The sequence below is a fragment of the Anomaloglossus baeobatrachus genome, chromosome 1, assembly GCF_048569485.1.
Source record: "Anomaloglossus baeobatrachus isolate aAnoBae1 chromosome 1, aAnoBae1.hap1, whole genome shotgun sequence".
Lineage (NCBI taxonomy): Eukaryota > Metazoa > Chordata > Amphibia > Anura > Aromobatidae > Anomaloglossus > Anomaloglossus baeobatrachus.
Genome location: NC_134353.1, coordinates 295,733,730 through 295,753,844, shown reverse-complemented (window position 1 = coordinate 295,753,844; position 20,115 = coordinate 295,733,730). Strand labels below are relative to the sequence as shown.

Genomic DNA, 20,115 nt, shown 5'->3' with positions numbered 1-20,115 from the left:
AGGTTTCTGACCACATGTGGGGTATCGGCGCGCTCATAAGAAAGTGGGGAACAAGTTTTGGGGTCCATTTTGTTGTGTTATTTCTTCTAAAAGTGAATAAATTTGGGTTAGAGCAACATTTTTAGGTAAAATTTAATTTTTGCTTTTTTTCATTCCACATTGCTTTTGTTCATGTGAAGCACCTGAAGGGTTAATAAACTTCTTGAATGTGGTTTTGAGTACTTTGGGGGGGTGCAGTTTTTAGAATGGGGTCACTTTTGGGTTTTTTCTGTCATCTAGGCTTATCGAAGTCACTTCAAATGTGATGTGGTCCCTAAAAAAATGGTTTTGTAAATTTTGATGAAAAAATGAGAAATCGCTGATAAACTTTGAACTCTTCTAACTTCCTAACAAAAAAAAATTTTGTTTCCAAAATTGTGCTGATGTAAAGTAGACAAGTGGGAAATGTTATTTATTAACCATTTTGTGTCAGACAAATCTCTGGTTTAACGGTATAAAAATTCAAAAGTTGAAAATTGCTAAATTTTCAAAAATTTTGCCAAAATTCAATTTTTTTCAGAAATAAACGCAAAATATATTGTCCTAAATTTGGTACTAACATGAACTCCAATATGTGACAAAAAAAACAATCTCAGAATCACCGGGATCCGTTGAAGCGTTCCAGATTTATAACCCCATGAAGTGACACTGGTCAGAATTGCAAAATTTGGTCTGGTCATTAAGGTGAAAATTAGCTCCGTCACTAAGGGGTTAACACGAGTGCTCTATACAAAAAAAGCTGTTTCACTTGATTCATTTTTTTCAGGAGATATTCCACATTATGTACTTAAACTTCATGGTTGCCAATTATGATGAGCAGGACTGTAAATTGTAAGTAAACTTCTTGGATGTGGTTTTGAGCAGTTTGAGGGTTGCAGCTTTTAAAATGGTGTCACTTTTGGGTATTTTCTGTCATCTAGGTCTCTCAAGTTCAATTCAAATGTGATGTGGTCCCTAAAAATGGTTTTATACATTTTGATGGAAAAATGAAAAAATGCTGATAAACTTTGACTGCTTCCAACAAAAAAAATGACATTTTTGAAAATTGCGTTGATATAAAGCAGACATAGGGGAAATGTTATTTATTATTTTTTTTGTTTCATATAACTCTCTGGTTTAAGGTTATACAAATTAAAATGTGAAAATTGTGACATTTTTTACCAAATTTCAGATTTTGTTTTACAAAAAAATGCAAAAATTATTGCCCTAAATTTACCACCATCATGAAGTCCAAATATGTCACAAAAAACAGTCTTACAATCACTAGAATCCATTGAAGCGTTCAAGACTTATAAGCTCATAAATTGACACTGGTCAGAATTTAATAAATTGGCCTTGTCAGGAAGGTAAAAATGTTCAGGGGGTGAACGGGTTAGATCAAGAATTATGTTTTATTTATATGTAAATAAATGTATTAACAAGTCAGATTATGTCTCAACATTTCAAATATAAGTAGAAAGAGATAGTAGGTTGGAAAGTAGCTTGTAGTCAAGCAAATAAATTCTTTAAAGACTCACCCCTATTGTACTAATTTTTAATATACATGATTGATCAGTTAGAGCAGTATACAAGGGAAATACATTGTCTTTGTATGGTCTAAAATCTCTATGGATGTATTTTGAAAAATGAATAGCCTATAAAGTCCCCTTACTTTTTAGTAACTTTTGAGGAATAATACTATTTCTGTCCATTGTATGCTCCATTTTCACCAGTTTTCTCCTCTCCTCTGCAGACTCCATATTTAAGTTTCAATTCACTCTGAGCTGGTGAGAGGAGAGTGCTGCTATGTTCTCTGCCAAACACAGCACATAGGTAGTGTTCCTGGTCTACAAACTGGTCTATTTTATCACACAGAGACAACTTGCAGCAGCATGGAGGAAATTACACAGCAGTAGTGATCAGTTTATATATGTATGAATACACCACTGGGGTAAGGTAAAATAATTGTCATGAAGTTAAGCACACCCTTTTCGTGTCTCCCTCTACTTGGCTCCTCACTATGCTTCTCTCCTCTCTCCCCTATACAAAGAGCATAATGAGCTGGGTAGGCTGCCAGTCAGACCTATCTGAGCAAGAAAGATTTGATCTGTTTTCTCAGAGTGGATGGTGAGTTGAGTAGGTAAACGGAGGATAAGTGAGTAATGAAGCTAATTTATGTGATAAGATTTATTACAACGTTTCTTGTATTCACCTGTTCCATTAATTTATGCAAATTTTCTTGAAAGCATAGTTTAATTTAGAGCACCTTTAAAATTGTTTCTTCTCTTATTTAAGTTTCCTTGATTTTTAAAATAGAAAGGTATCTTTATAAAAGAAACATACACAAGGGAAAATCAATTAAACAATAGTTTATTAATTATTTTTTGGACTAATGTGTATAAAGCAAACAATAAGCAGAAACTAGTATCAACCAAAATATTGTCACTAGTCTCTGAAAAATAGCCACATAAGCCCTAGACTTGGATTAGTCAAGTGATGGTCCATTCAGAGTGACCGAATGAATGTGTAGAAATGAAGACTGCTGGATGCAGCTCTGAAGAGGAACCTACGGAAAACAAAGAAGTATATTTATTAATATATAAACAGGATAAGGAGATGTACAGTTAAAGGTAACTTGTCATGTTCTCCAAGCCTTCACTCAGTTATCTTATGGTTAATTGACCATGATGTCCTCATACAAACATTTTTTTATTGTAGAAGAAAACGTTAAGGGTATGCTTACAAAAAGATTGTTATTCAGAAAATTAGAATGAATTTTTTTCTCATTTGTCAACTATGTGCAATCTTTTTTCTCTGGAGCTATTATTCACTTACAATCATTCACAGGACCATTTTCAGTGTTCTGTACTTCAGAATGGTAATTTATCCATAAACAAAATGGATGCCATTATGATGGTCCGTGTGGCATTTGATTTTCATCTCACAACCATATACTTGCCCTGGCAAGTCTTATCCAAGTTACGTGTCCAGAATGCTGCAATTTTTCCTCACGCCAAATACAGCTGAGGAAAAACTTGCAGATCTGCACTATCTAATTCAATAACATGGGTCAGAGTGCAATCACTTTTTTTCTCACATTGCACTCATCAGAATTATACACTGGTGTGAGAGAACCCTAAAAGTGCTGATTGTCTTATTCTTATCTGCCAAGACTAGTCTAGTAGGGCATCATATTACAGTAATACTGAATTTTATTCTTAACTAGCTGTAGTACCCGGCGTTGCCCGGGAAAGTAACTAAGTGTCTCTCTGTATCTTTCACTCCCTCTCTGCCTGTCTGTCTCCTTTTCTGTCTGTCTAACTCTCTGTCTCTGTTTCTCTCCCTCTCTGTCTCTGTCTGTCTCCCTCTCTCTCTGTGTGCGTGTCTCTCTCTCTCTCTGTGTCTGTGTGTCTTTGTCTGTGCGTCTATGTCTATGTGTGTGTCTGTCTCTTTTCGTGTGTCTGTATGTCTCTGTGTGGGTCTCTGTGTGTGTCTCTGTCTCTGTCTCTGTGTTTCTGTGTGTGTCTCTGTGTGTGTGACTGTCTGTCTATGCGTGTCTCTGTGTGTCTCTGTCTGTGTCTCTCTCTCTCTGTGTCTCTGTATCAGTCTCTGTGTGTGTCTCTGTGGGTGTCTCCGTGTGTGTCTCTGTGTGTGTCTGTCTTTGTCTTTATGTGTCTCTGTGTGCCTGTCTCTACCAATATGATATTAACGGACACATAAGCTGTCTTATATTAAATGTCCTTTGTTACCTATAACAACCAATCAGAACTCCTATTAATGACCTGTAGTTCCCAGGTCCATTGACTTTAATGTAAGCAGGGTTTTTGGTGAATAACTGAAAAGCGCAGTGTGAGGTAAATCCTGGGATATGAAGAGGAATTATGACTAGAAGTCATAATTGCTCTCATCACTCCCTGGCAGTGCCCCTCCCTTCTTGTTCTCAATGTCCAGCATCTGTGAAGGTGTCACATCCCACTTACACCTCCAACAGCCATCTCCTCTGATATGGAGATGAGATGATGTGAGGACAATGGACCCAGGATGACTCCCTGCCGTCACCCTGTAACAAGAGTTGTATCTCATTAGCAAGGCTTGGAAGTAGCCAGACAGAACGACTCCAGTAAAAAATGGTTCATATCTCGCAAGCCATATCTCCGATAAATATGGCAACCATAAAAATGGTGTTTGCGCAGGCGGACGATGCTGGCACACCTTTTTTATGGAAGGGGGAGCTTGGGAAATACCCCAGGCGTGATATCAGCCATATGGGAACTCGTAGACAGGTCATGAGTCCCCTCGTTCTGTAGCTAAATTCATAACTGTCACAATGAGAGCATTGGCGTCCGCCTACGACGCTCCCAGGCCAAGTTATGGCCCATATTCCATGTTGTGAATTTGTCCATAACTCCAGCCAGGGGTGGAGCAGTGCTCCCTGTGAGGTCACTAAGGTAGGAGGGGACCTGGATCTGCCCAGGTTGATAACCCTACTTCGGCCATTTTCCAGGGTTCTTCTCGCTGGGGGCACGTGCAGGAAACATCTGTGGGAGTTCCTAGAAACCTGGTCTACAGCGCCCCCCTGTGGCCAGACGCACAAGGTAACTGATTGAATTTGCATACCTGTTTGTAAACCATGCTTTATCTGTAACTGTACTCTGACATATGTATATTCTGTAGATTCCCTATTGTATATATTGTAGTTCTAGTGTGCTTTAGGCTGATTAAAGTATATAATTAATCTTGGGCTGTTCTGTTATCTCGATCTTGAATCCCACGTCTGTGTGTTCGGCTAATAGTTACCGTGAAGCGGTTGGTGGCAGCGAGTTGTGCCAAGGATTATTGTGGGGAGGCCAGTGAGATTCGGGAAGATATTATATATTCCGCCCGCGGAGGTCGGGGGAATATATACCCTACTCTCACCGGGGACCCTTCAATAATCGGCATAAGTAGTATAGCGGCCTCCTTGCTTATTGTCGGGCAATTCCATAATTGGCCTGACTATAAGAGGGGCGCTAGAGAGCGCGTCACGTGCTCTGTCTGTCGGTCGGGAGGTATAAAGGAGGGGTGACCCCCACTTGTTACCCCCCCGATTGTGACGTACTGGTAGCCAGCGCGGGGGATTTCTGAGTGACCCCCCCGGTGGTTTGTGACATATTGGTGGCAAGCGGTGGGATCGAGATAATAGTGTGTGTGAGTGTGAGACCCATACTCCCAGACACTAAAGACTGCCTGCAGCAGCTGTGGCTGCTGGGGTCTTCAGACCAGCTCAACACTAGAGTGTCAGAGTGCAGATACTGTAAGGTGTGTGGAGGCATCAGGTGTCAGTTCTGTGTCAGTGACCAAAGTCTGCAACAATGGCTGATAGCACCAGGAGCAAAGCCAAAGGAATGGCCGATGCTCAGGCCAGAGACGATGAGGAGGTTGTCCACGAGCCCTCCAGGAGCTCGACGCCAGAAAACAGCTCTGCAGAGGACATTGCACAACCGGGCACTGCTGGACAAGATGAGGAGCAGCTCGCCCAAGGGTCCTCAACGAGCCAGATGCCAGCCCTCCGCTCTGCCATGGACAGTGAATCACCAGGCTCCGCAGCGGGCCGCAGATCACCACGTGCCATCCCACCGAGCCTGGGAGGCTCGGATAGCCTTCTTCAAATGGCTATGGCCCTACGCCAGGCTGGAGACCGGGAGGGCTACAAGGAACTCATGGCCGAGCGTGAGCGGCAAGCAGCGCGTGAAGAGCGCCAGGCAGAGCGTAACTACCAGCTGCAGCTAGCTCAGCTCCGGCCCTCATCAGCCACCCGTGACCTTCCAGACACCAAACTTCCAAAGGTCCGTGTTGAGGACTTCCCAGTGCTGGAGAAGGATGGAGACTTGGACTCTTTCTTGACTGCTTTTGAACGGACTTGCTTGCAGCATCATCTGAACAAGGACCAGTGGGCCAAATACCTGACCCCCCGTTTAAGGGGTAAGGCCCTGGATATCCTTGGGGACTTGCCTGCTGAGGCGGATCAGGGCTACGACACCATCAAGCGGGCCCTGATCCAACAGTACAACCTCACCCCGGAGTCCTACCGCAAGAAGTTCCGGACGCTGCAGAAGGGACCAAAGGACTCCTGGGCTGACCACCGGCGGGCACTTGCCCGAGCTGCCGACCACTGGACCCAAGGCCTGCAGCTTTCCACCGGACCGGAGATCCTGGACTTGTTCATCACGGAGCAACTCTTGTGGAACTGCCCTGAGGATCTCCGCCAGTTCATCCGAGACCAGAAGCCAAAGGGATCCACGGCTACAGCTGCCCTGGCAGATGACTACACCAACAATCGGGCTCCTGAGGCCAGGAGAGCAGCCACCAGCAGCACCTGGAGAGGGGGTAAGATGAACTCTGCGACTGCCCCACCTGCCCCTAGACTGCAGGGGGTGTCCCCCTCAACTCCCCTCTCCAGGCCCGTGGCAGAGCCAAGACGGTGCCACCAGTGCAACCTACCTGGACACTTCAAGGCCATGTGCCCTCAGCGTCCCAAGGCCCCGGCTCCGTCCCCGTCCCAAGGGCCGCCCAAGGTGTATTGTGTGGGTGGGGGTGGTGGTAGGTCCCTGGACAGCTTCCAACCTGTCACCGTCGGCCAATCTGTGACCATAGGACTGCGAGACAGCGCCTCGGAGGTGACTCTGGTGCGGCCTGAGATGGTGTCCCCCCAAGACTTGATCCCTGGAAAAACCCTCGCTGTCTCCGGGATTGGAGGCATTGACCCGGCGCTGCCTGTTGCTGACATTTATGTGGACTCGGGCGCAGGGCGAGGGGTGAGGGAGGTGGGGGTAACTGATCGGATCCCTGCAAACGTGCTACTTGGGACAGATTTGGGGCAAATAACCTCCCAGTTTGGCCCCGCCCCAAAGGCTGAACCTTCAGCCAGTGCTGACGTGCCTCCGGACAATGTTAATGTGTTATCTATGAATGATGTAAGGGAGGAGGGAGTGAACTCTGATATTTCTGCTTGCATAGACACCATAGACACACACTCAGCTGCAGCTGTGACAGGGGAGGGGGTCAGAGAAAGGTGTGACCATGCCTCTACAAGTAACCAGCCTGTGAGCTGGGATCTGTTGCCCTCTGCAGGGATAAGCAGAGAGCAGGGTGCTGCAGGGGGAGGACCAGTGTGTGGGGTGGGGCTACCACAGCAAATGTGGGGTCCCCAGAGATTTCACAGCGGGGTTCTGTTGCTGCAGAGGGGGAACAGGCAGGTGAGATTGGGGCCGGTCCAGGAGCGGAAGTGCTCCCAGGTAAGATCTCGGTGCAGGGTTCCCCCACAACCGGGGTGTCAGGAAGCCAGGTAGGTCTGCCTGAACCGGCGACTTGGTCAGGAACGGAGGAGGAGCAGGCACGACCCACGGTCGCAGCGGCTGTGGCCGCTGTCACCCGCAGTGGGAGTGCTGGAAGCCAAGGGGCCTCCCGGAGGTCCGATAGCTCTTCCCCTTCTGACCAAGTGGCAGCCGAGTCAGGTGGAGGCCAGGACACAGGTCCCGGGGTACTGACCGAAGATGTGACAGTCCCGTCGATTCTGGCCACATCTGGTCAGGGGTTTCAGGCAGCGTTAGAAGCTTACGACAGCCTGAAAGCTCTAAAGGAGCAGGCGGCACAGCCTCCCTCGGACTCGGACCCGGAGCGAGTGGTCTGGGACCAAGGACGGCTGTACCGGGCCACGGTCCAGCAGGGTTCACCGGAGGCGTGGCCCAGGGACCGACAGTTGGTGGTACCCTATCCGTTCCGGACGGAGTTGTTGCGGATCGCACATGAGATTCCGATGGCCGGACACCTAGGGATCGCTAAGACCAAGGCCAGGTTAAACCAGCATTTCTACTGGCCAAAAATGGGGGCCGATGTGGCTGCCTACTGCCGTTCGTGTGAAACCTGTCAGAGAGTGGGGAAGGCGGGGCCACACCCCAAAGCCCCACTAGTATCTCTGCCAATCATCGATGAGCCTTTCAGGAGGGTGGCTGTGGATCTGGTCGGCCCGCTGGCCATCCCCAGCAGCTCCGGGAAACGCTTCATACTGACGGTAGTTGACTATGCCACCCGGTACCCAGAAGCAGTGGCCTTGTCGTCCATTCGGGCTGACAAGGTGGCCACCGCATTGCTGGAGATTTTCTCCCGAGTGGGTTTTCCCCAGGAAATGCTCACCGACCGGGGGACCCAATTCATGTCCCAGCTGATGGAGACCCTCTGTAAGCAAGTCCAGGTGCGACATCTGGTGGCCAGCCCGTACCATCCACAGACTAATGGCCTGTGCGAGCGGTTCAATGGCACCTTAAAGCAGATGCTTAAGATGTTGGTCGACTCCCATGGGCGTGACTGGGAGCGGTATCTCCCACACCTGTTATTTGCTTACCGGGAGGTTCCACAGGCCTCAACAGGATTCTCACCGTTTGAGCTCCTGTACGGGCGACGTGTGCGGGGCCCCCTGGCTCTGGTGAAAGAGGCTTGGGAAGGGGATTTGGCCACCCCTGGAGTGTCGGTCATCGAGTATGTCATGCGCTTCCGGGACAAAATGCAGGCCTTGACGCAACTGGTACACGACAATATGGCTCAAGCCCAGGCCGATCAGAAGCGTTGGTACGACCAGAACGCTTGTGAGAGGACCTACCAAGTGGGTCAAAAGGTGTGGGTACTGGTCCCCGTACCACAGGACAAGCTTCAGGCAGCCTGGGAAGGCCCATACCTCGTGTACCAGCAGCTCAACCCTGTAACGTACCTGGTCACCCTGGACCCCGCCCGTGGAAGGCGAAAGCCCTTCCATGTGAACATGATGAAGGCACATCATGAGCGGGAGGCATGTGCGCTCCCCGTGTGCAACCTGCCCGAGGAGGGAGAAGCGGAAACCCTCTTGGATATGCTAGCCCAGGTTAGGGCAGGCGGATCCATTGAGGATGTGGAGGTTGGCCACCAGCTCTTGGAGGACCAACGGTCCCAGCTGTGGGCCACCCTCCTCCCCTTCCGGGGGTTGTTTACCAACCAGCCCGGAAGGACTGACTTGGCTGTCCATCACGTGGACACTGGGGATCATCCCCCGATCCGGCGTTCAGCATATCGGGTCTCCCTGGAGGTGCAGCAACACATGCGCCAGGAGATTGACGAGATGCTGGAGCTGGGGGTGATCCAGGCATCCAACAGCGCTTGGGCCTCGCCTGTAGTCCTCGTCCCTAAGAAGGACCGAACCACTCGGTTCTGCGTGGACTACAGGGGGCTCAATGCTGTCACGGTCGCCGATGCGTACCCAATGCCACGCATCGATGACCTGCTCGATCAGTTGGCCGGGGCTCAGTACCTGACCATCATGGACCTGAGCCGGGGATATTGGCAGATCCCCCTGACTCGCAAGGCCAGGGAACGCTCTGCCTTTATTACCCCATTTGGACTGTACGAGTCCACGGTGATGCCATTCGGGATGAGGAATGCCCCTGCCACTTTCCAGCGGATGGTCAACACCCTGCTCAAGGGACTTGAAGGGTACGCGGCCGCGTACCTGGATGACATTGCCGTCTTCAGTCCCACCTGGGAGGACCACCTAGAGCATCTAGCACAGGTGCTCAGGCGGATCCACCGGGCAGGTTTGACCATCAAGCCGGGAAAGTGTCAGCTGGCCATGAGCGAGGTCCAGTACCTCGGTCACCGGGTAGGTGGGGGAACGCTGAAGCCCGAGCCTGAGAAAGTGGAGGCCATCGCATCCTGGCCCACCCCCAGGACCAAGAAGCAGGTGATGTCCTTCTTGGGGACCGCTGGGTACTATAGGAGGTTTGTTCCATGCTATAGTAGCCTGGCAAAGCCCTTGACGGACCTCACCAAGAAGAAGCTGCCCTCTGCAGTCGATTGGACAGTGGACTGCGAGACAGCCTTCCGGGCCCTAAAGGACGCCCTGTCCAGCCCGCCCGTGCTACAGGCAGCCGACTTCACGCGGCCGTTTGTAGTACAGACCGACGCCAGTGACTTCGGCCTCGGTGCGGTGCTCAGCCAGGTGGACTCTGCGAGCCAAGAGCACCCAGTCTTGTACCTGAGCAGGAAGCTGTTACCAAGGGAAGTGGCCTATTCTACAATGGAGAAGGAGTGCCTGGCCATAGTGTGGGCCCTGCAGCGTCTGCAACCCTATCTATACGGGCGCCACTTCATCGTGGAGACGGACCACAATCCCCTCAGCTGGTTGCACACCGTCTCTGGGACGAATGGGCGATTGTTGCGATGGAGCCTTGCGCTCCAGCAATACGACTTCACCATTCGCCACAAAAGGGGCCGTGACCACGGTAACGCAGACGGGCTGTCCCGACAAGGAGAGGTCGCGGACGGGCGCACGGGGGAACACCGGAGTGTGCTGCCCCCTAGCGCCCTCAAAAGGGGGGAGGTGTGAGGTAAATCCTGGGATATGAAGAGGAATTATGACTAGAAGTCATAATTGCTCTCATCACTCCCTGGCAGTGCCCCTCCCTTCTTGTTCTCAATGTCCAGCATCTGTGAAGGTGTCACATCCCACTTACACCTCCAACAGCCATCTCCTCTGATATGGAGATGAGATGATGTGAGGACAATGGACCCAGGATGACTCCCTGCCGTCACCCTGTAACAAGAGTTGTATCTCATTAGCAAGGCTTGGAAGTAGCCAGACAGAACGACTCCAGTAAAAAATGGTTCATATCTCGCAAGCCATATCTCCGATAAATATGGCAACCATAAAAATGGTGTTTGCGCAGGCGGACGATGCTGGCACACCTTTTTTATGGAAGGGGGAGCTTGGGAAATACCCCAGGCGTGATATCAGCCATATGGGAACTCGTAGACAGGTCATGAGTCCCCTCGTTCTGTAGCTAAATTCATAACTGTCACAATGAGAGCATTGGCGTCCGCCTACGACGCTCCCAGGCCAAGTTATGGCCCATATTCCATGTTGTGAATTTGTCCATAACTCCAGCCAGGGGTGGAGCAGTGCTCCCTGTGAGGTCACTAAGGTAGGAGGGGACCTGGATCTGCCCAGGTTGATAACCCTACTTCGGCCATTTTCCAGGGTTCTTCTCGCTGGGGGCACGTGCAGGAAACATCTGTGGGAGTTCCTAGAAACCTGGTCTACAGCGCCCCCCTGTGGCCAGACGCACAAGGTAACTGATTGAATTTGCATACCTGTTTGTAAACCATGCTTTATCTGTAACTGTACTCTGACATATGTATATTCTGTAGATTCCCTATTGTATATATTGTAGTTCTAGTGTGCTTTAGGCTGATTAAAGTATATAATTAATCTTGGGCTGTTCTGTTATCTCGATCTTGAATCCCACGTCTGTGTGTTCGGCTAATAGTTACCGTGAAGCGGTTGGTGGCAGCGAGTTGTGCCAAGGATTATTGTGGGGAGGCCAGTGAGATTCGGGAAGATATTATATATTCCGCCCGCGGAGGTCGGGGGAATATATACCCTACTCTCACCGGGGACCCTTCAATAATCGGCATAAGTAGTATAGCGGCCTCCTTGCTTATTGTCGGGCAATTCCATAATTGGCCTGACTATAAGAGGGGCGCTAGAGAGCGCGTCACGTGCTCTGTCTGTCGGTCGGGAGGTATAAAGGAGGGGTGACCCCCACTTGTTACCCCCCCGATTGTGACGTACTGGTAGCCAGCGCGGGGGATTTCTGAGTGACCCCCCCGGTGGTTTGTGACACGCAGGGTTAAATTTTCCCGTCAAAACATAGTCTATGACGTTCCCTGAGTCAAATGAGATGTCTGTGCAAAATTTTGTGATTGTAAATGCGACAGTGCAAATTCCTTTAGCGGACATACACACATACACTCAGCTTTATAAAGTAGATGGCTTAAATGTACAAAACTATAACATTAAAAGTACATGTAAAACCATGATTACAGTTAGTACATAATATCCCTTTCTGTCTAAAGACATTTCCTAAAACATTTTCCTTAAAAAATAAAATAGAAATGCTAATGGCAAACCTAGCAGAGCTTTTTTGCTGCTGATATGTTTACGATATATGGAATTATGTATGGTACTGAGGGTAATATCATTTTCCAGCAAAATATATATATAAAAAAAACCATTTTTTTATTTGAATGAAAAAAAGAAAACGTTAAATTAAGTTTATTATTTAAATATCCAACAAATTTGGGTATGGTTGCCAGGTTGCCCCTCCATATGATCAAAATGTCATCCGAAACACGTCAGACATGAAAGGGTTACTGTCTTAAGAAACAAATAATTCTTCCCACAATGCCACATACAAAATGGAGAGAAATGGTGAGAAACATAAGCCGATTGCCCCGCCTTTTCTTTGCATATAAAAATCATTATTGAATGAAAAAATTGTGTTAACAAATATTTAGTGTTGATTACAATGAATTTTTTAAATTGTCATCATATCTACTGTATGATGTTCCAATGTTTTTATGGTCAAAATGTGTGGGGTGATGGAATACAAATCCGCTATGTCAAAAATAAGAAAATTGTATCGTGCACACCATCAGAACAGGCCATTCTGTTCATAAGAGCCGTGGTATCTTTTAGAAACCCGGGGTTCTATGGAATAAAGGTGACAAGAGATCATCATCCTAAGCGCTTAAGCATTTATTAAGAGATCCAATGCCAAATATTATTGGATGTAGCGGTGTAGGAATATCTCCCTAATGACTTTTAGGAAAACCTTGAAAAATTGGCATTATAGAACCCTTGGGCTAAATGAAGAGCTTTGTAAAGGCAATGAATAAAATGTAAAAGCATTTACTTATCTTATTGATAAATATGTAACGTGCTGACACAGTGACATTCTACTCTGCACATGTTGCAGCGACTGTGGCATCATCAATCAGCCCTGGTGAAGTATGTCATGTTTCATAGCCTGGGCCAATAATAATAATACTAATAATAATAAGTTTTATTTCTATAGCGCCAACATATTCCGCAGCGCTTTACAATTAAGAGGGGACATGTACAGACAATTTGAGACAATACAAAAAAACCCCAAAGATTAAGATACCAGGAGGAGTGAGGGCCCTGCTCGTAAGCGTACAGTCTATGAGGAAATAGGGGAGGCACAAAAGGTGAATGGGGGAGAAAAGCTTGTTATATATGGTCCGGCCATCGATTTAAAAGGGTATTCAAAACCAGCTGCATGAACCCGTCATTGGCCAGAATTTATACCGGTACAGGGGACAAGAATTGGAAGTACATTTTTTGTTATGAAGGGCAGAAAGAGTCTAGATATGATCAGGGCAGTGAGGGGATAGGCTAGTCTATAGAAATGTGTTTTAGGGCCCGCTTAAAGTTGTGGATGTTGGGAATTAATCGGATTGCTTTTGGGAGTGTGTTCCAGAGCATAGGCGCAACTCGTGAGAAATCTTGAAGACGGGAGTGGGAGGTTCGAATTGTTGAGGATGTCAGTCTTAGGTCATTAGTAGAGGGGAGGGCACGGGTGGGGTGATAGACAGAGATGAGGGAGGAGATGTAGGGCGGTGCGGAACCGTGGAGAGCTTTGTGAGTGAGAGTGATAAGTTTATGTTGGATTCTGTAGCGGATAGGCAACCAGTGCAATGACTGGCAAAGAGCAGAGGCATCAGTGAAGCGGTTGCAGAGGAAAATGATCCTGGCTGCGGCATTCAGAATGGATTGGAGAGGGGAGAGTTTAGTAACAGGGAGACCAATTAGTAAAGAATTACAATAATCCAGGCGAGAATGAATGAGAGCGACAGTAAGAGTTTTTGCAGAGTCAATGGTAAGAAAAGGTCGAATTCTTGAGATATTTTTGAGGTGGAATTGACAAGAGCGAGCAAGTGAACGAATGTGGGGAGTGAAGGAGAGATCGGAGCAGTCATGAGGCAAATCACGCTTGCGGAGAGGGCACAGATAAAGTACCTTTACACTCTCCTGTAGAGTTTTGAAATGGCTACTAAGATGGTTAACATTGTCAATGCAGTCATCAGCATCACTATTTCAGTATCTACATGCTGGAGCAAACTTTGAATAGTCTGCGGGCTACGGGAGAAGATTGTGGTCCCAAAGGAAGAGAAGCAAACAGAGGGGGATGTGGAAGGGAAACTGATATCTCTAATGTATGGTCTCTCTTCTTGACCTCTCTCTAGCTTTCAACACTGTTGACCACTATCACTACCGTCTTTGCTCCACTCAATCGGCCTAAGGGACATCGGTCCTTTTTCCCTTCCTATATATTTGACCACTCTTTCAGTGTATCAATCACTGGCTTCACTTATTCTCCTCTTCCTCTCATTATTAGGGTCCCTCAGGTTTCTTTCATTGGCCCTCTTCTCTTCTCACTCTACACAACCCCAATTGGACAGACTATCAGAAAGTTAGGCTTTCAGTACAAATTTATATTGATGACACAACAATACAGTTCATCCCCTGTCTTTACACCTGCTGTACTAAACAACACCAGTGACTGTCTTTCCAGGTAAAGCCAGTCAGAGAGAGGTGGCAGCCCTTAGCCATCTGCTTTATCTGTACTGAGGTAAGGATAGTCCTGGGAGTGGACCCACTGGACCATGCACTGGACTCCCCTGCGACGCCGCCTCGAGCGAACCCCTATACAGGGACTGTCGGGCGTAACCGCAAAGGACCTAGGTGCACGGAAGCCGGGATCAGCAAGAGTCACTGTATAGAGTCTTATAGATAGAGGATCTAATCTGAACCAGGTACAGGTTAACAGAATCAGGCATAAGTCCAGAACCAAAGACTGGTGCAGTTCACAGGGAGTTGGCTGAGGTCCATGAGTGGAGACTGGTGCAGGTTAATGGGATCAGGCAGAAATGTGTGCTCAGAACGGTACTCAGGATCTGCAAGTATAGACAGAGTTACACAAAGCACAGGCATGGATGAACCTGAACAACTGGTACAAGAGACAAGCTACAGGGATGCGTTGAACAAGCACTGGCTATGGGGAATATGAAGTCTTAAATAGCCAAGGTTAAATAGTAGTCAAATCCCTGAAAGCTGTGCTGGCCCTTTAAGTCTAGGTGAGTGCACGTGCGCGCCCTCTAGTATGCATGTGTGAGGACCACAACATAGAAGTCAGAGCTGAGACCACAGGAGGAGAGGCAGGATGCTGGAGCGCAGGTGGCTTCAGTGAGTGTGCGGTGTGGAGCTGTGATCGATGGGGAATAGGTATGGACGGGGTAGCAAGGGAGCTGGCTCGACGGGAAGCGGGGACCCCAGGAGTTGGAGCGACGGGTGGTGGGTGGTGCGGTGGGATCGGGAGCGTGACAACTGAGAATTAAAAATACCGGAGAGTGGTATGTCATTTTTTTTTAAATATTTATTTTTATACAACTATAAATTGTGTGTGTATATATATATATATATATATATATATATATATATTTATTTAAAAAAATTACATAGCGCTCCTCGGTATTTTTGATTCTCAGCACAGATAAAGCGGATGGCTATGGGCTGCCATCCCCATCTGCCTGGCTTTACCTTGGCTGGCAATCAAAATTCAGGAAAGCCCATTAAGTTTTTTTTTTTTTTTTAATTATTTAAAAAAAATTAAAAAAATGTGTGGGCTTCCGCCATATTTTGATAGCCAGTCAGGTAAAACCAGGCAGCTGGGGGCTGGGATTCTCGGCAGCCCGCAGCTGCCCCTGGAAATAGCACTTTGTTTCTTAGCGCCATTTACAGGCGCTTTACCCGGCTTGCCCACTGGCCCTGGTGGCGGTGGCACGCTGGGTAATAAAGGGGTTAATACCAGCTTTGTATTCTCAGATGGTACTAAGCCCGAAATCCATGGTGTCATGCCAAATTAGACATGGCCAGTATGAATTTCTAGTAAACAGTAAAAAAAAACACAGCAGAGAGAATTTGTTTATTTATTAGAAATAAAGCAAAAAAAAATTTAGAGACTCCATATTTATTATAAAAAAAACTCCTTAGTCCAATGTTGTCCACAGGGAGAGCCATGTCAGCTCTGCTTCATCACTCTGTAAAGACAAGCAGCTCAACAGAAAGAGAAGCAGAGAAAGCCATGGTAGCTCTGCTTCATCGTTCTGTACAGAGCGAGAAGCAGGCTGACAGTGAGGGTATGATTCCACTTGCATCTCGCATCGTTGTCAGCTAGTACGGCCTGATGCTCTCCAGACAGGAGCGCCTCAGCTGCATGGAAATACATGCAGCTGACCGCTCCTGTTGGGATAGTGTGCGCCGCATCGGGTGATGCCGATGCAACACTTGCACAGTGACAGTCAAAGTTCAATTGACTCCATGAGCCATGAACTCGGGTGAACCCTGAGGTCACCGCGAACATGGCTGCCGGAAGTTAACAGGATCTGCTATGACGTCATAGCCATGTGACCAGTCTAACCCAATGTCTGTGCAACATTCACACCAGACTGGTTACATGGCTATGAAGTCACGGAAGGTCCTTTAGGCAGTGGTAGTTACCAGAAGAGCACAGCAATGATCAGATGCGGAAGCAGAAGTGGCAGGGAGACAGAGTCTGCAGGACGCGTCATGGGTCCTGGAAGTATAATCATAATGGTTTTTAATAATGTGCTTTTTTTTTTTACAGCCCCTGGACTGAACTGGACCAGAACTGTAACAAGAACTTTCTAGAAAGCTCGTGTTCGAGATCGTATGCACGAACACCAACTTTACAGTTTGGGTTCGCACATCCCTAGTCACCCTCACCTCAATTGTAAGCTCTTATGAGCATGGTTGTCATTATTTTTGTTTTAATTTTTTTTATTATCTATAACTATGTTACTTATGTTTATTTTACTTCAGTTAAGTTCAGCTACTTACTGTTTGTATATGAACCTCTGAATTTGAAAGCACTGCAGAATATGTTGTAAGTAAATAAATAAAGAATATTATTATTATTATTATTATAATAAAGAGCTAGGGTCTCCACTGCTTCTGGTAGTGATTGTGCGGACACAGCTTCTGTGCCCCGCATGATCGACATGACATACTCATACTTCATAGGTTGTGAACCCCTTCCTACCCATATGTACGGGTATTTCATAGGTTACTAAAAGTGTTAAGGTCTTATGAATCCCAAAATTATACTCAGAAAAGCTACAACCTGTTCCGCAAAGTTACCTCTTTTAAGGGACGAGTAGTAAATATATGAAAAATTGCTGTGTATCCATGTTGTTAAAGATTATTTCAAATTCTGTATTTTATCTGACTCGGCAGTGGCTTCATAATATACCTAAAATGGGCCTGACGACAATAATGGGAATGATAACAATGTGCTGACAGACTCCATGTTCCCAGGGCTCTAACAACAGTTCTTTGAAATAATAGTTGTGTCATTTCCTACTTAACTATTATGAAGCTATCATATTACTGTGTTTACAATTTAGACTGTGCATTATAAGTACTAATTTCAGTCTATTTCTTGTGAAAGCTAGCCATATTTATCTCAACATCTGTGAGATATTCCCCTGCCTACATTTTGTAACAGACAAGAGAGCGTACATTAGATACAAACCAAAAATCTTGATATGGTTGTGTCGGTTCTGCAGATGTCCAGCAGTTACAGTGTAAATCAGCAGTTTATTAAAACTATTATATCTAAGTTTAGTTACGAAATTTTAATCTGTGAGTAAAATATATTCTGAGAATGAATAACATAAAGAGGAAATATTTTATTACTAGACTGCTGTTATACTATGTTTCGTGAGCTACTTACCTTACTTTACTACCATCGTGTCCAACCTTTCTGTTCCAATAATTACAATTCTAGCACCCCGATGCATGCTGAGAACTGTAGTTTTGCAATAGAAGGAGAACCACAGATTGAAAACTACTGCTTTTTTGCTTAAAGATTTACACTGACGAGCAAAAGGGTAACAATGTTTTGAACTATTGACTTTCATGCTCCATATCTAATTATCCTCTGAATTTGAGACTACCATTTTTTTTGAGAATCATTTGAGCTATTTCATACATAAATGTGACTTGGAAATATTTAGCATATGATTAGTTATGTAGATTCTTGTCATGTCCCTGCATTGTTACTGTTTTGCTAGATTAATTTCCAAGAAAAAAAGTCACTGGTTCGAATAGAGGAGCAGCCATAAACAAGATTTAACATGAAAAGAAAATATAATGACATGAAAATATCAGAATCAACAAGTCGGCTCATCACAAGGTCTATTAGTTCTAGTTCAAGTGAGATCACAGAAGTCCATGCAACGCACGTTACAGAAGTTTGAAATGGTGGCCAGAAAAAAGTTGAGGAAGCCTCAACTTCAAAATCATTGTAAAAAGCATTGACTCAAATTTGCACAGAAGTACGGAAAGTACAAAATTGGAAACAGGTGATTTGGAGCGATGAGACAAAAGTCAATAGACCAGGGTGTGATGGATACAAATGCATCTGGAAGAAACAAGGGAAAAAGGGCCTAACAGATGGAGAAATTGGATGGAAATGTCAAGTTTGGTTGAGGAAGCCTAATGAAATGGAGTTGTTACACAGCCAAAGGCGTTAGATACTTGACCAGGATCGATGGAGACCTCAATGCTGAGCTATATGTGAGTATCCTACAAGACAAGAGTTAGTTTGGGTACTCAAGTACTATAAGTATGAAAAGGACAATATAGTGTTCAAGACAACGACTCGAAGCATACATCGAGATTGGTAAATTATTTATTGACAATGAAGTTGAAATGCTGGATTGGCCCCCACAGTCCACGGACCTCAACACTATTAAACACTGTGGGTAGAGATAAAGAAAAAGCCTTACACATACCCAAGTGAGAAGACCAGTATGCACCAATATTAGGAACATGTAGAAGACACCTAGGATCATATTTCAGTGGAGATGTGCTTGAATCTAATTGAGTGCAAGCCCAGAAGGATTCAGGCAGTGTGGGAAGCCAAACGTGGATTTATAACATACTAGTAAAGTAAAAAAACAATAATTTCCATTTTTAGGAGCAAAACAATAACAATGTAGTGACATGACAAGAATCCGTATAACTAATCATATGCTAAACACTAAATAGCTGCAATTCAAATCTATATATTAGGTAGCCAAGATGATTGTCTATACAATAAAGGTAATCTCACCCTCAAAGCTTTAGTATATGATGAGATATATAGCCTGACAGTCGAAAAATCAAAACATTGTTATCCTTTTGTTCTTCAGTGTATAATACTTAAAAATGATCTAAAATAGGTAAAAAGTCCAAATCTATTTTTTTGTGGCCTTAACTAATAGTTTTCTTTGTATTATAAATAGTTCGATTTTCAAATATAGTTCCAGTTTTTAAGGATCTTTATTAGTGATGGGAAAACCCGGACTGTAAAAGTCCAGATCCGAAGTTGGTTGCCTAGAACCTGTGCGCTAATCCCAGGCCAGGAGTTCTAAGGGAACTCTGAGTAATTATCCGGATCTGGCCAACTGGATTATAAAAAAAAAGGAAAGAAAAAGAAAATAAGAAAAAAGCAGGTGCAATATACAGACCAGTCTCATGCGCCGCAGTAACACTACTTCCCGGGCCGCTCATTAACTTTATAGATAGTCACTGCTTCCCTCGCCCACCTGCAGTCCTGACGTCTGTGATTTGTTGGAGTCAGATCACACCCTCACCCTGTGTGACAGCGTCTATGATTGGTTGGAATCACACATGCTGCCTGCATCCCTATAGTGGTGTAAAAATAAATAAATTGCATTAGGGTCCCTCATATTGTGATACTTAGCACAAATAAAGCATACGACTATAGGCTGCACTTCCAACCATATGCTTATCTTGGCTGTGTATCAAAATAAGAGGGACCCCATGCTGCTTTTTTAATTATGTAAAGAACTAATTTAAAAGAAATGGCGTGCGGTCTCCCCCAATTTTGATACTCAGTCATGATAAAGCTGACAGCTGTGGGCTGGTATTCCCAGGCTGGGGAGGCCCATAGTTATTGTGCTGCTCAGCCTAAATATAGCAGCCTGCAGCCACCCAGAATTGTTACATCCATTAGATGTGACAATTCTGGTTGGATGACCATAAGCAAATACTGGGGGAGTGTAAGGGGTTGGTCAGTGCTCACGACGTCTGAGTCAAGAAGGCCCAAGTAAGGTGGCCATAGATAGGCACCAAAACCACTC

The 20,115-nt window shown here is 45.8% G+C and overlaps 1 protein-coding gene across 1 annotated transcript in view; it reads right to left on the bottom strand.

The window, feature by feature from the left end:
* Window positions 1–2,499: 2,499 nt before the first annotated feature.
* Window positions 2,500–20,115, bottom strand: part of STPG2 (sperm tail PG-rich repeat containing 2) — a 1,306,190-nt gene continuing 1,288,574 nt past the window's right edge. The window contains exon 15 of the mRNA XM_075337064.1: window positions 2,500–2,584. The gene's annotated coding sequence lies outside the window, so the exon portion shown is untranslated. The remainder of the gene's footprint in view (window positions 2,585–20,115) is intronic.